The sequence below is a fragment of the Rhincodon typus genome, chromosome 26 (genome assembly GCF_021869965.1).
Source record: "Rhincodon typus isolate 14 chromosome 26, sRhiTyp1.1, whole genome shotgun sequence".
Classification (NCBI taxonomy): domain Eukaryota; kingdom Metazoa; phylum Chordata; class Chondrichthyes; order Orectolobiformes; family Rhincodontidae; genus Rhincodon; species Rhincodon typus.
In genome coordinates, this window is record NC_063357.1 from 32,961,555 (window position 1) to 32,977,421 (window position 15,867).

Genomic DNA, 15,867 nt, shown 5'->3' on the forward strand with positions numbered 1-15,867 from the left:
TGGATAGGTTTAACAGTCTGGGTGCATTTCCACTGGAGCTCAAGAGTGAGGGGTGACTTGATTGAAGAATATAAGATTCTGAATGGTCTTGACAAGGTGTGTGTGAAAAGGGCGTTTCCACTTGTGTGTGAGTCCTGAACAAGGGACACTGTTCTAGTATTTGGGGTCACGGTTTAAGACAGAGATGAGAAGAATTCTTTTTCTTTCCATCGGTTGTGTAATTATGGAACTCTCTCACAGAAGGTAGGGGTTGTGTATCATTGAATATTTTTGAAACGGGTGGATAGGTTCTTGTCAGGTAACGGAATTGAGAATTATTGGGAGGTAGATGGGAATGTAGTATTCTAAACACAAACACATCAGCCATGATTTTAATGTATGGCAGAGTAAGCACACAGAACTGAATGGTCTATTTCTCTGATTTCATCAGTCTGTATGGATGTATTTAAATTTGGCTCCCCCCACATAGTGGCCAGCTGCTCTACATACAGTCCAATCATTGGAAATGCTTATTATTTCACAACTATCCAAGTATCTGCTAATTTTCTCTAAGTATTATCACTGAACACTCATCCATTGTCAGCATTAACGTGACTGGCCTGATTCAGTTCTGTGCTAATAGGGATCAAATCAGTGCTAATAGCCTGGGATTCAGTCCCATTCTAGCTGAGTAAGATTTTGGGACATATCTCCTTGACTTCCCTGTGGTGGAGATTGTGATGCTCTGGGTCAGAATGGCCTTTGGTCAGAGACTTCACGGAGTGGAAGTATTTCATAAACAGTGAGAAATTAGGAATTTGAATGGAGCACAACTAGAAAGGTGATTGGAATGCTATCTGTTGCCTTTAGGGATCTGCAGTGCAAAGTGGAGGAAGTTATGCTTCAGTTCTGATATGGCCTTGTTTAGACCACATTTAGCGTGCTGTGCTATTGTTTGAGAATCAGACCTTGGAAGATAACATTAGGTCGGAGCTGGCTTGGCAAAGTTTCCCTAGAATTATATTGGGGCTGAAGACAGGTCACATATACATCTATTCCCTTGAGTTCAGATGACTGAAGAGTAATTCTGAGCAAAGGTATTTATCATAATTAAAGTTATTGTGCAAATACAGAAAAAATATTTCTTCTGGTAGGACAATCACTAACAAAATGACATAATCTAATATTATTGGTAGACATTTCAGTGATGAAAGTAGAAAACACTTTCATATAAGTGTAGTATAAAATTAAACCCTGATCCCCCCCCCCCCACCCCAAAAAAAAATAGAATGCTGGCTGAATTGAAATTTTCACGGTTATGGTCAACAGACTTTTGTGAGGTAAGGATATTAAAGGATAAGGAACAAAGGTGAAGGGTACTGCGGTACAGATCAAACATGATCTAAAATGTCCATCTTCTGAACGCAAGACACTGAATTTTAAATATGGTCAGATGTAATATTTTGTGATTTAGTACCTCAATGACATTCTATGCATTGAAAGAATGTATGTTTAAAATGAATCATTAGATTAACTTTTTAAGGTATTGTTTAAGATTCTACCTTTCTCTTGGCTGGATTAGGATTTCTAAGCATGGGCTAACTCATTCCTGGCACTAAACACAATGCACTTTCCTGCTGCCAGTAATTATGAGCATAGTTCTAAAAATTGTGCCTTTCCAAAAAAAAGCAAAGCAAAATGTGGGAGTGTCAATTCTCTGATGCGAGCTTCTAAAGAGATTGTGCATAAAACAGCTCTTTAAACAATACATGTGTTTCTGCTTACATTTATGCATCCAACTAACTGCTAGGTGTTACTTTGATCTCTGAGCCAAAGTGATGTTTGCCTGGAGCTGTCAGCTCTATAATGATAATGTTTTAGCAAAAAACCCTCCATTGCTCACTAATGAGGTGGCCGCTGCACAAGTGGAACAAACATATATTCTCTACAGTAGATCATGTTTAGATGAAGCATTGTGTTAAACTACATTTTACTGACTACTATATAGGTAAAATTTTGGCACCAAGGTTTTGTAAGACATGGGAAAATTTTAGCAGAAGCAATCCAGATGCCAAATTCTACTGAGCAGTTCCATCACAAAATGCACTTTTCAATCATTTATGTCTAACCAAGGACTCATGATGAACATCACAGTTCTGAGCATCAGTGTTGATGCCAATTCTCAAATGAGGCTGTGTGTCCATGCCAGTGTAACTACCTACCTTGGGGCCAAAGGTTAAATGCTCAAATCTCATTTGCCCTGCACGTGTGTCATGAAATGCCTGAACAGGTTGATTAAAAATAATTCAAAACATACCGATCTGCAACCTCCTGGGGTCAGCTACAATGGGGACCATTGCAGTGCTGCCGTGCTTACCAGTAGCACATTGATATTGATGTGGCTACAGCGCTAGGACGGTCCTGTCCTACATAGCTCAAGTTCCCCATTGAACTGCATTTAGCAGCTGAGGCATAGGAAATCTATAGAACTCACAAGTTGAAAATTCTGTAATTCCAATTAATGATACAAAACTAGTCAGGGGAAGAAGTAGAAAGGAACTGAAGATGTCTTTAAATTTTAGAAAAACCTTCTCTGCAGCATTCTAGGAGAGTTCAAAACTACAGGACACAGGTTTAAGGTGAGAGGGGAAAGATCTAAAAGGGACTTTGAGGGACAACTTTCTCATGCAGATGGAGGTGCATGTATGGAATGAGCTGCCAGAGGAGATGATAGAATGGTCAAATGCAGACAAATGGAACTAGATTAGGCTAGGATATCTGGTCAGCTCAGACAAGTTGGACCAAAGGGTCTGATTCCGTGTTGTATAATTCTATGATTCTGTGACACTGGAGGTGAGGTGGAAGTTAAGGAAAATGCAATGCATTTAGTAACAATGAAGAATGACAAAAGGACCTGACAGTGAAAATTGTGATTTGCATGGATAGTTAAAATTCCTACCACTTGCTGGAACTAAAGTTTTACTTTTCAGAATTGATGAAAGTGTTATGTCTTAAATCATGTGAAAGTCTCTTAAAGCACAAATTTGCAACAGTGATTTCTTTACTTTGTTGGAATCTATTGTTATAAGGTAATAGTTGTGAAAGAGTTAATGTTGATATCACATTGATCTCCACCCATTCTATTGATGTCACACACAGACTGAGAGTACAGGGGAACGGGAGAAAAAAGCTCTAGAAATAGAAGGACTTAAGGTGTCAGAGAGAAAAGTACCCTACAAGACTGTGCAATATATGAACTTCAGGAAGACAGAGCTAGAATACAAGAGCAGAGATGTACTACTAAGTCTTTGGTCAGACTGCATTTGGAATATTGTACGCAGTTTTGGGTCCCATATCTCAAGAAGGAGGTGCTGGCATTGGAGGTGGTCCACAGGAGGTTCACATGAATGATTCTGGAGATGAAGGGCTTGGCAAATGAGGACTGTTTGAGAACTCTGGGTCTGTACTCATGGAGTTTAGAAGGATGGGGTGTGGTCTCATTGAAATTTACAGAATGCTGAGAGGCCTTGATAGAGTGGATGTGGAGAAGATGCTTCCACTAGAAGGAGAGAATAGAACCTGAGGGCACAGCCTCAAAGTGAATGGACAATTCTTTAAAACTGAGATGAGGAGGAATTTCTTCAGCCAGAGGATGGTGAATCTGTGGAACTCATTGCCACAGAAGGCTGTGGAGGCCGTGTACAGTATTTAAGGCAGAAATGGGAAGGTTCTTGATTGGTGAAGGGATTATGGGTTACGGGGAGAAGGCAGGAGAATGTTGTTGAGAAACATATCAGCCATAATCGAATGGCAGAGCAGGCTCATTGGGCCAAATGGCCAAATTTGCTGCTGTATCTTATGGTCATACTGTTAAGTTAAACAGTAAGTGAGCTAGATTAGTAGTTTTTTTCAAGTGTCTCATGAAGGAATATATTAACTAAAGAAGATAGCATTGAGCGAATGCAGAAGTCGAACGAACAACGTATTTTGAAGTGGAAATATGGTGACACTTAATTGAAGTCTGAGAATCTGTTAGGTTGCCATTGAGGGTAAAAGTCTTCAATATTTATTTATTTATAATCAGACCTTTTTAAATAGTTCTTACATAAAACAGTTCATGTGCTTTTTTTCTTTTGTTCACACAAACTTTGATGTTTCGCCTCTAGAATCTAGTTTGTCGAGTGTCAGCTGGGATCATAAACTAAAGATTTAAAAGAACAGGGAAGAATATTTTAAGCTGGGAGTTTGGCTGGAAAACTTGTAAGGGCTGCAGTATGAGAGGATTATTTAAAAAAGACATTATGGAAGTGAGTGCATGGTGTTTTGACTGAAAAGTGGGAAAAACATTTACTTCACCCAGAGGAGATGCAAGAAAACTTCTTGCTGCATAAAGTCAGAAAACCCTGGAAAAAACAGGCAAGCACCATCCTGATCATTAGAGAAGGTTGGAAACCCCTAAAAAGAAAGGAAAACCCTAAAAACAGTACAGAGATATGGCATTACAAAGAAACAAAAATTTGAAAGCAGTAAGTCACTACAGACCAGCCAGTTAATAGAATTCAAAGCTTTACTGAAGAATTTAACACATTTCTAAAATGCAGAATTGAGAAAGACTGACAAAATACTACACAATGTATAGTCAATTCTGAGGAATTGAGTTCAAAACCGCTCTCGTGGGTGATGAATAATAGTTTAAGGAACAGATTATAAACAATATAGTGAGATGATAACATTTAAAACAGCTTCACATCAATAAGAATTCAGTAAGCATTAGTCAAAAATGCTTTTGACATTTATTTCAATTTAAGAATTTAATAAAATCCTCAAGAAGAAGATTTAACAGAAGAGCTCAGCTCCCAGGACATTCTGTGGAAAGTTTCATTAATGACCTGCACAGATTGGTAGAAAACTGAGTTTGTATCTTTAAAATCTGAATTAATGAGACAGAATCAGTGTTGAAATTTTTGATGAAACTTTGTCAAATTTCTTTTAAAGAAACTTTTAACTTTGGAGAAAGTTATTCAAGTCAAACTGGAAAGGCTCACAGACATATCCTGAGCCAAGAAGACCAATCCTCAAGTGGGAACAGCGTCCAATCACTTTATAGCCTATGGACTTGAGAGAGGCACATGGTAATGCAACACAAAGAGTAAAGCAAATAACCGATAGGAAGTGTCAGCACTGAGACAAGGCCTCACACGCATAGATAACATCACAAAGGAATGCAAAATTTGTAAAACTGTATGTCACTTCCAGAAGATGTCTGAAAGCAAGACACAATTTCAGAATGACAGAAACACTGATGGTCATACCTGCAAACAAACCCACGGAGTAGAACACCCACTGCCATTAGAAAAGCTACCTGCATTAGATGATATATCTCCATGATACAAACTACATGAGGCGTTTGTAGGGGACAGAGCTGATTCAGAAAAACCAGAAGAGACAGAATTAGTTTACATCAGTGGATTTCTTGTTAAATTCAAGCTTGATTAAAGTGCCAAGATCATTAAACTATCAGGCCAATTACTACTAGAAGTTAGAACCATTACCACTTCAAAGAAACTGAAGTTACAGCCCACGGAGATAAGACAACATGTGTGATTTATATATGTTAAGATATTTATATTAGAGTTTGGAATTTGAAATAGTAGTGGGTGTTGGTCTGTGTGTATGAGGGGGGTATAATTAACTTGTCCATCTTCCTGGAACCATGATTTTAAACCAGTGTGTATCAGAGGCAGGTGACTGGGAGCCCAATTGAATGATATTGTGATTTTGTATGTATTGGGAGAGTTCAATGATTGGAGATAGCAAACCTTGAAAGGGATCAACTTGTTTTACATTGAGAAGAATCAAGAGTTGTTTTATTTTTAATTTAGCTAAGGAATATTCTTCTGTCAAACGAAAAGCATTTGAGAGCAGTTCTCAAACAACTAGGTGAGAATCAGATATAAAACAGTTTTTGTTTTCCTGGAGAAAGGAGTTAGTTCAGAAGTTAGGAACTAGGTTGCCTCAGTGTAAGGGTTTTATTTTGAAAATTCCATACCAGAAGTGTTTAGTTAGAAACCAGAAGGAGTCACCTGAAGCTAAGAAAGCTTAAGCTCAGTTGTATGAATAATCAAGGAAGAAGCTATCAAGATCTCAAGGTAAGTAATTGAAAGAAACATTTGAGACAAAGCTAGAGATGTAATAGAGAAGGGGACTCTCCGTCTTTCTCTTTTCTGGTGTTTGAGTAGTATAAAATGATGGAATTTTATTTTGCTGTGTGTTTTCAAATCTTTCAAACTGTGTTATAGGTAAATAGTTTTATTTTGTGTGATAAACATCTGTTTAATTGTTAAAACTAAGTTTGCAGCATTGTGTGCCTGTGCTTCGATGTAGAGACCACCATATTAAATTAAAAATAATCAAGCTAGAGTTCAGTCTAGAATATTACTGGGATCAGTCCAGTTGTCGCCTGGAATAAAAATCTATAATGCAGGTGTAATTACATAAACAGAGTGAATGAAACTGGGTGGGGAGAGGGAGATATAGTATAATAGACTAGCACTATGTGAATAAGAATTATGCTAATGGTATTCTGACATTAGCAGAGTAGAGAACAGTACCAGAGAGTCTAGAGAGAATGTAATGGAGCATTACTCTAGAATAAAGGCAAACCTTGAGTGCTAGTCTTTTACTGGAAGGTGGTGAAGTATTTGAGGCAGCATTCTGGCAATAAGTGAAAAGAGCAGTCTCAAATTAAGTACCTATTCAGGGAAGATCCATTACTGATCTGATCATGAGGGAGACAGTGACTTGGCTTTTGGTCCATGACAAGTTTAACAGAGCCACAATGGATTTATTAAGGGTACATTGCATCTGACAATTGTAGTTGAATTTTTGGATTTTCAAGACTGTGCAATAAGGTTCAATGCATGAAAATATTCACAAAAATGAGAGCACTGAGAATTGGAGGAAATCTGACAATGATCATTAATTGTTGGGATACAGAAAGTATGGATAAGGGAAATATTTGCTGATCGGCAGAATCAATAAGTGATGTTCCTCTGGGATCTGTATTTTGGCCTTAGTTTTTCACCTTGGATGTGGGAATATAAAGTTTGACATCTAAATCTGCAGTGTACAAAGAGGCACTATACACTGTGTAGTCGAGTTCACAATGTTAAAAGGAACATGGACAATCCAATTGGATAGTCAAAATTGTGACAGATGAATTTTATTATGGGGAAGCATGTGATCATCCACTTTGAATCTGAGAAAGCCAACCTGGAGCCTTTCCAAATGGTGAGAGCTGTAAAGAGAAAATAGAAAAGAACTGTCCATGTACAGTTCACAAATCATCAAAAGCAAGTGCACAGCTACAAGCAGCTTTGCCTGAGGAAGTATGGTCATTGGTAACAGCTGACACTAAGTATCTGGCTGAGGTCGAGGGTCAGTTCCTGGTGGTCTGTGCATCTCTTGCTGTGGATCTGCAGGTCTGGGCCAAATCAACCTCATACTCCCCACTGAACCACAATTATTCACTCCTGTTCCAACTCATCTGTGAGCCTTCCCTACCAGAAAAGATGTTGTGTCATTCTTCAAATAGTTGATACCTGATTATAGATGCATCACTTAGACTCAAGATGGTTTGTGTTTCTAGAATAGTTCACTCCACCTTGCTGGTATTTAAATTGATATTGCACATGACTTTGGCTGAGGTAATGGGCATAGATCTAAGCTGGAAAGAGCCTCACTCAGCTTTACTATTCTATCTGAAATTGTGTCTTTTTAAGTAGCTTAAGGTTTCTCTCTCAATGGGTAACTGAGAGAAGCCAAACAAACTTTCAACAATTCCTTTCAGTGAAACAAACATGTCCTGCTTCACAATTTAAAAGTCACATATTTCTGAGTTAAGTACAGTCGCAGGAGACAACATTTCCATTTTAATAACTTTCAGTCACAAATAAAAGACATATTGCATGGGCTTGACATTGGAATTTCCAAGGTAAACAAGCAAGTGGAATTTCTGACTTAATTGAAATGTGGCCATCACTTCTCCTCCCCATTCCAAGCCCAGTTTTTAGATTCCTTTGTAGGTGTTGGGCATCTCTGAGAAGGCCAGCATTTATTGCCCATCCCAATGCCCTTCGGAAGCTATTGGTGAGCTACCTTCTGGAGTACAAGCAAGTGGATGCAAGACCATTTCAAGAAGCAGTTAAAAATCAACCACACTACAGTGTGTCTGGAGTCATGTGGAGGCCAGAAAATGACTGAGGGCAGCACATGTTTCTCTCTGAAGGGTGTGAATGAAACAAATGAGTCCTCGTGACAATCTGGTATGTTCATGGTTATGATTAATGAAACCAGTTTCTTTTTGTTTGGTTTTAGGCATTATTAAAATTGAACTCCCAGGTTCTAGTGATAGGATGTGACCTGATGAGTTGCAGCTCATTGGTTTTGGCCATTGAATGACTAGCTTAGTAACATAACCACTATGTTGCCTTACCTTTGCAATAATCCGTCTTCGAAGAACTGATTTGTGGAGAGCACCCGTTCTGTGGCTCTCACTCTGGGGTCCAGTGTAGTCTCACATCAGCACTTGTAGCCAACACATCAGAAAACCAAAACAAAATTCTACTTTGACAGATTTCAGTGCACTTGTTCCTATGGCCACCTTTGGCAGGTTTCCCAGTCTCCATGGTAACAAAAATATGTTTAAACTAGAAAGAGTTTCCTGACTGACATTTCCTAGGTTCTGCTGTCATTACTTCTCGGTTTTTGCTTCTAGCTGAAAGCTTTGGACTGTGTTCCAATCGATGTGGTACTGGACACCTGCAGGGTTTATACACACTACTGAATAAATCTGATATCGAAAATAAACAATACCTTGGGGGACAGGACAAAAACAAACAAAAGACTCGCTTTACTAGCATAACAAGTGTCTTGCTATTGTGAACAGTAGCCTGGATTCTGTTCAAAGGCTGTCAAAGTGACCTGACCTTATTCCAACTGCCACATAAACCAAGACAAATGGGACGCTATCTTTTGGAAAGGCCTGTTAGGTTCATCCGGGCCCTAGTTTTGAAATGAGGCTTTTAACAGTTATGACTGTAAAGTTGCCTGTTATTTGCAGAACAGCATGTGCAGCCACCTCGTATACTGACAGCCACACACGAAGAGATTCCAAGGTGAGGGGCTGGCATCTTGACCAGGCCTCAGCAGGTGAGCACTTCCCTTTATGGCCTTACTTTCAGGAAGCCTGTTCAAACCTGCAGCTGCTTCCATTCAATGTTGAGAAGTAGCCAACTAATTGGAGCAGGCAGAGAGCTTCCTGATGAAAGAGGAGGATTCTGTGTGGCTGTAGCTAGTCCACAGCTCATGCATTACCACTTCACCCTGAGAGGAAACAGCTTTTCCTGTAATTCCCAAGTGGATGAAAGTCTCGTTAAAAATGAAGGTAAACTTCATGCAGTGTGGTAAGCTCACCAATCCTGTACTCTAAACATAGGGCTATGCTTTTCTTTGGGATCACAGAATCAGGAAACAAATTTCTCTCTGACCTGTGTGTGCAGACTGCCCAGTTGACAGCTTTTAAACTCCTGAATGATGATGTGCCTGAGAGTCCATCCTATCAGCATTGCATAGGAACACTGTACACATGCATAAGGCTTCTTTGCTGCTGAGTTCAGTTTTAGGCACAGCTGCCATTGTAACTCAGCTGTGTATCACGGCAGCTGTGCATCACTCCAAGTGCTTGTATCTGCAGAATAATGCCATTGACAAACAGAGAATTTCATCAGAAAGACTTCATCACAAATAATATGTTATTCATTTTGGAGTCCTCAGGACTATTAAGTACATGTTCATCAGGGCTCAGTAGTGCAGTTGTCTCTAAGTCAGACTTTATGGGATTTTGGCCTACTTAGGGCCTCCACAGGTACACAGAATTGTGACAGCACAGAGAGAAGCTATTCGGCCCATCGTGCCATCACTGGCTGTTCAGTGCCAATCTCCCACTTTTTCCCCATATTATTCTATCCAAATAATCATCCAATGCCTTGGTGAATGTCTCGATCGAATCTACTCCCACCGCATTTCCAGGCTGTGCATTCCATACCCTAACTGCTTGTGTGAAAAAGCTTTTTCTCACACCACCCTTGCTTCGTTTGCACATCTATGTCCTGTCATTCTTTTTCCATTTCTGAATGGGAACAGCTTCTCGCTACTCACGCTGTCCAGCCTGCTCATGAATTTCAAAACCTCTACCAAATTTCCTCACAGCCTTCCTTTCTCCAAGGAGAACAGTCGCATCTCCTTAATTTTATCCTCACAACCAAAGTTTCTCATCCTTGGAATCATTCTTGTAGATCAGTTCTGCAGCCTCTCCTGTGCATTCACGTCTTTCCTATAAAACGGTGCCCACAGCTGTACGTAGTACTCAAGTTGAGGTCTAACAAGTGTCTTATACAAGTTCAACATCACCTCTTTGTTCTTGTACTCTACGGCCCTATTAATAAAACCAAGGACACTACATGCTTGATCAACTGATCTGTCCTTGTGTTCTATATTTTCAATGATCTGTGCACAGGTCCCTCTGCTCCTGCACCCCCTTTAGAATTGCACCCACTATTTTATCTTTTCTTTCAGTGTTCTTTCAACCAAAGTGCACCACCTCATCAGAAGAGGCAAGCTGCTGGCAAGGTAAGTCGCTCCATTTGGAACTCCACTCTGCTCACTAGCTCTCTTTCTCTTTCTTTCTTTGTCCTTCCTTTTTCTTTTCCCCCTTCTTCTCTCTCCTTCTATAGTAATTTCACCCCGCTCCCCCCATTCTTTTTAACTTCCTACCTAAGGAGTCGGGAAGGAGCCGGGTCACAATCAGGAACCACGCGGTGGGAGCTGATCGCGCGGGTTGTGTCCTACAGCGACGGCGAATTGAGCCTGGGTCAGAGCGATGGCGGTGGATCAAGAGTGGATTGCTAGAGTGGGCTGGTGATGCAGCAGCAGTGAGATCAGGCCAGTGAGGAAGCAGCGGTGAGAGCAAGTAGGTGAGGCAGCTGAGAGCAGACCAGTGAGGAAGAGGCAATGATATCTGGCCAGTCAGGCAGCCCAGAGCGCACGCATGCAGCAGCATGGCATGGGCTGGAAAGCCTGGAGCAGGACTCTGGCGGAGGCATGTTGAGGGCTGGAAAGCCCTGAGTGGGACTGCAGCAGTGGAAAGGAAAGCCGGACTCTCTTAAATTATCCTTTTTTTTCTTGTCTTATTCTAACTTAATGTGAATGGCACCATGTATGTACAGCAAAGGCACTTTTCATTGTATTTTTACATTGAATACGCATGACAATAAATAGATAATTCAATCTCATTTCTCTGCATTGAACATCATCTGCCACCTATCTGCCCACTCCAACAATTTGCCAAAGACCTTTTGAAGTTCTGTGCTGTCCTCCTCACTGTTTACAATTCTTCCAAGTTTCATGTCATCTATAAACTTTGAAATTGTCCCCTGCACATCGAGATCCCGATCATTAATATAGATCAGGGAAAGCAAAGATCGAAACACCGACCCTTGGGGACCCTACAATGAATCTTTCCCCAGTCCAAAAAATACCCATTGATCATCACAATCTGTTTCCCATTACTCTGCCAATTTTGTATCTATGTTACTATTGTCCCTTTTATACCATGATCTTTAACTTTATCACAGTCTGTTGTATGACACTGCATCAAACACCTTCTGGAAATCCATGTATACCACATAACTGTGTTACACTCATGGAGCCTGTCTCCTCTTCAAAATATTCCAGCAGGTTAGGTAAATATAACTTCCCTTTTAGAAATCCATGTTGGCTCTTCTTAATCAAACCACCTTTTTCTGTGCTTCTCTATCACGGGAGTGAAACTGACAGGTCTGTAATTGCTGGCACTATCCTCACAAGTTTTCCAGAACAAGGTTGAAATGATTGCAATTCTCCAATCTTCTGGCACCTCCCCGGAGTCCAGGGAAGACTGGAAACATTGTGGCCAGTACCCTCACTTTCAACCCTCACTTCAATCAAAATCTTTGGTGCTTTGTCAACTTTAAGTGCCAACTATCCATCATTTTGCACCTTCCTAGTGACAGAGTTCTGTTCTCTATCACCATAGCCCAGGCAGCATCTTCCTCTTTGTAATGACAAGTGCAAAGTATTCACATGCACCTCAGTCATACCCCTGCCTCCATGTGTAAATCCCCTTTTTGGTCTCAGATTGGCCTTGCTCCTCCTTTAACCACTCCTTCACCAATTCTATACCTGTCGAAAAAGGACTCCCCCTTTTATGTTAGCTGCTAGCCTTTTCCCATTTGGTTAGCTCAGTTGGCTGTATGGCTAGTTTGCAATACAATGTGTTGCTAACAGCGCGGGTTTGATTCCCATAATAGATGAGGTCAACATGAAGGTCCCACCTTCTCAATCTCACCATGCCCCTGCTTGAGGAATGGTGACCCTCAGGTTAAAGTCATCTCTGGTTACCTCTCTGTAAGGAGACAGCAGCCCTGTGGTCCTCTGGGCCTATGAGGACTTTACTTTCTAATCTTTTCTCATAATGCTTCTTTGCTTCTCTTATTTGCTTTGTCACCGCCCGTATAAACCTTTGGTATTCCTTTTGGATCTCAACTGTATTATACCTGTCATAAGCACACTTTTACTTTTTAATGTTAATTTCTACCTCCTTTGTCACCCAAGGTACTATGAATCTGTTTGTTCTACTGGACTATGAAGAAGGTTAGCTCAGAGTACAACGAGACCTTAATCGTATTGGCCAATGGCCTGAGAAGAGGCAGATGGAGTTTAATTTAGATAAATGTTGCATTTCGGTTAGGCAAACCAGGACAGGACTTACACAGTCAATGGTAGGGCCCTGGGGATTGCTGTAGAACAAAAGGACCTATGGGTACATGTGCATAGTTCCTTGAAAATGACATCGCATGTAGACAGGGTGGTGAGGTAGGTGTTTGGTATACTTGCCTTGATTAGTCAGAGCATTGAGTATAGGAGTTGGGGCATCATGTTACAGCTGTACAAGATCGCATTCAATTCTGGTCTCCCTGCCAGAGGGAGGTTGTTGGTAGCTAGAAAGGGTACTGAAAAATTTACGAAGATGTTGCCAGGATTGGAGGGTTTGAATTATAAGGAGAGGCTGGATAGGCTGGGACTTCTTTCCTTGGAACATTGAAGGCTGAGGGGTGACTTTATAGAAGCTTATAAGATCATGGGGGACATGGATAGGGGGAATAGCCAATGTATTTTTCCTGGGATAAGGGAGTCCAAAACTAGAAGGCATAGGTTTAAGGTGAGAGCGGAAAAATTTAATAAGAACCTGAAGGCAACGTTTTCGCACAGAGGGTGATGTGTGTATGAAACGAGGTGCCAGAGGAAGTCCTAGAAGTGATTACAACATTTAAAAGGCATTTGGATAGTTCATGAATAGGAAAAGTTTAGAAAGATATGTGCCAAATGCAGGCAAATGGGACTGGATCAGTTTAGGAAACTTGGTCAGCATGGAAAAGTTAGACCGAAGGGTCTGTTTCCATGCTGTACTACTCTATCACTTGATCAGAGAATATACCTTGCCTTTACCTAAACCATCTGATAACCTGCTGTTCGGTGCCTGTTATTCCTGCCGACCTCTTGTTCTAGTCAATTCTACTCAGCCCTCTTTTTGTCCCATTGACGATATCTCTCTGCCAATTGATATGTTGCATGTCATTCTCTACCACCATCCTGGACCTTATGATGCAATGATCACTGTCTCCTAAATGTTCCCTACACTGATCCATTTGGCCTACTGTATCTCCGAGGACCAAGTGCAACAATGGAGCACACAATCTAGGCAGACAATCCAATGCAGTGCTGAGGGAGTGTTGCTTTGGTGGAGGATCTGTTTTTTTGATAAGATGTTAAACTGACCTCCTACCTGCCCTATCAAATAATTGTAAAAGATTGCCCGGAATTAATTTAAAGGAGAGCAGGAAATGAGTTTTCCCTAATCTGTTGCTCAATATTTATCCCTCTATCAACATCATCTACACAGATTATCTGGTCATTATCACACTGCTGTGTATGGGATCATGCTTGACAGGTTAACTGCTGTCCTTCCTACATTACAACAGTGTTTACAATTCTAAAGGATTACTTTGTCTGTAAAGTGTTTGGGACTTCCAGAAACCATGAAGACCACAATGAAAATGAAAGTATTATTTCATATGTAGGGCTCTCTATTGGAAAATAGAGAAATTAGAATCAAGATGTCCCAGGTGGTAAATAGGTCCCACTATGCATTGTTCAGGTTATCCCATTACAGGTTGGAAATGACAGGTATGGAAATAATGGAACATAGATTCATTATAGAAATCATGACCAAACGTTTGGAGCTGTCCCCACTGGAATAGAGAAAGTTTAAGAGGATCTACTACAATATTTGAAAGTTTTCAAGGGTTTCAGAGTATAATTGGTGAAGTATTCCTTACAAATTGATAAACCAATAACAAAGGGGCCACAAATTTGGGACAAACACTGGACTCTGTAAAAGGAACTTGGGAGGAACTTTTCATGCAAATAGTTTACAAGATTGTTGATTGTCAGAAAAACCCATTTGGTTCACTAATGTCCTTTTAGGGGAAGAAATCTGCCACCCTCACCTGGTCTGGCCTACATGTGACTCCAGACCCACAGCAATGTGGTTGACTCTCAACTGCCCTCTGAAATGGCCTAGCAAGCCACTCAGTTGTACCAATCGCTACAAAGTTTCAAAGAAATGAAACTGGACGGATCAGCTGGCATCAACCTAAGCACCGGAAAAGACAATGGCGGAAACAGCCCTGTCGACCATGCAAAGTCCTCCTCGCTAACATCTAGGGGTTAGTGCCAAAATTGGGAGAGGTGTCTCGTAAACTAGTTAAACAACAGCCTGACACAATCATACAGAATCATACCTTACAGACAATGATCCCGAGTACCACCATCACCATTCCTGGATACATTCTGTCCCATCGGCAGGACAGACCCAGCAAAGGGGGCGTACACAGTCAGGAGGGAGTTGCTCTAGGAGTCCTCAACATTGACTCCAGACCCCATGAAGTCTCATGGCTTCAGGTTAAACATGGGCAAGGAAACCTCCTGCTGATTACCACATACCATCCTCCCTCAGCTGATGAATCAGTACTCCTCAATGTTGAACAACACTTAGAGAAAGCACTGAGGATGGCAAAGATAAAATGTACTCTGGATGGGGGATTTCAATGTCCACCACCAAGAGTGGCTCAGCAGCAGTACTACTGATCAAGCTGGTTGGGTCCTACAGGACATAGCTGCTAGACTGGGTCTGCGGCAGCTGGTTAGGGAACCAACAAGAGGGAAAAACATACTTGACCTCATCCTTACTAATCTGTCAGCTGCAGTTACATCTGTCCATGACAGTATCGGTAAGAGTGACCATCGCACAGTGCTTGTGGAGACGAAGTCCCACCTTCACATTAAGAACAACCACCATCGTGTTGTGTGGCACTATCACCGTGCTAAATGGGACAGACTTTGCACAGATCTAGCAACTCAAGACTGGGCATCCATGAGGCGCTGTGGGCCTTCAACAACAGCAGAATTGCACTCCAGCACAATCTGTAACCGAATGGCCTGGCATATCCCCCACTCAACCGTTACCATCAAGCCAGGGGATCAACCCTGGTTCAATGGTGAGTGCAGGAGGGCATACCAGGAGCAGCATAAGGCATACCTGAACATGGTGAAGCCATCAAACAGGACTACCTTCACACCAAACAGAGAAAGCAGCAAGTGATAGACAGAGCTAAGTGATCCCACAACCAATGGATCAGATCTAAGCTCTGCAGTCCTGCCACATCCAGT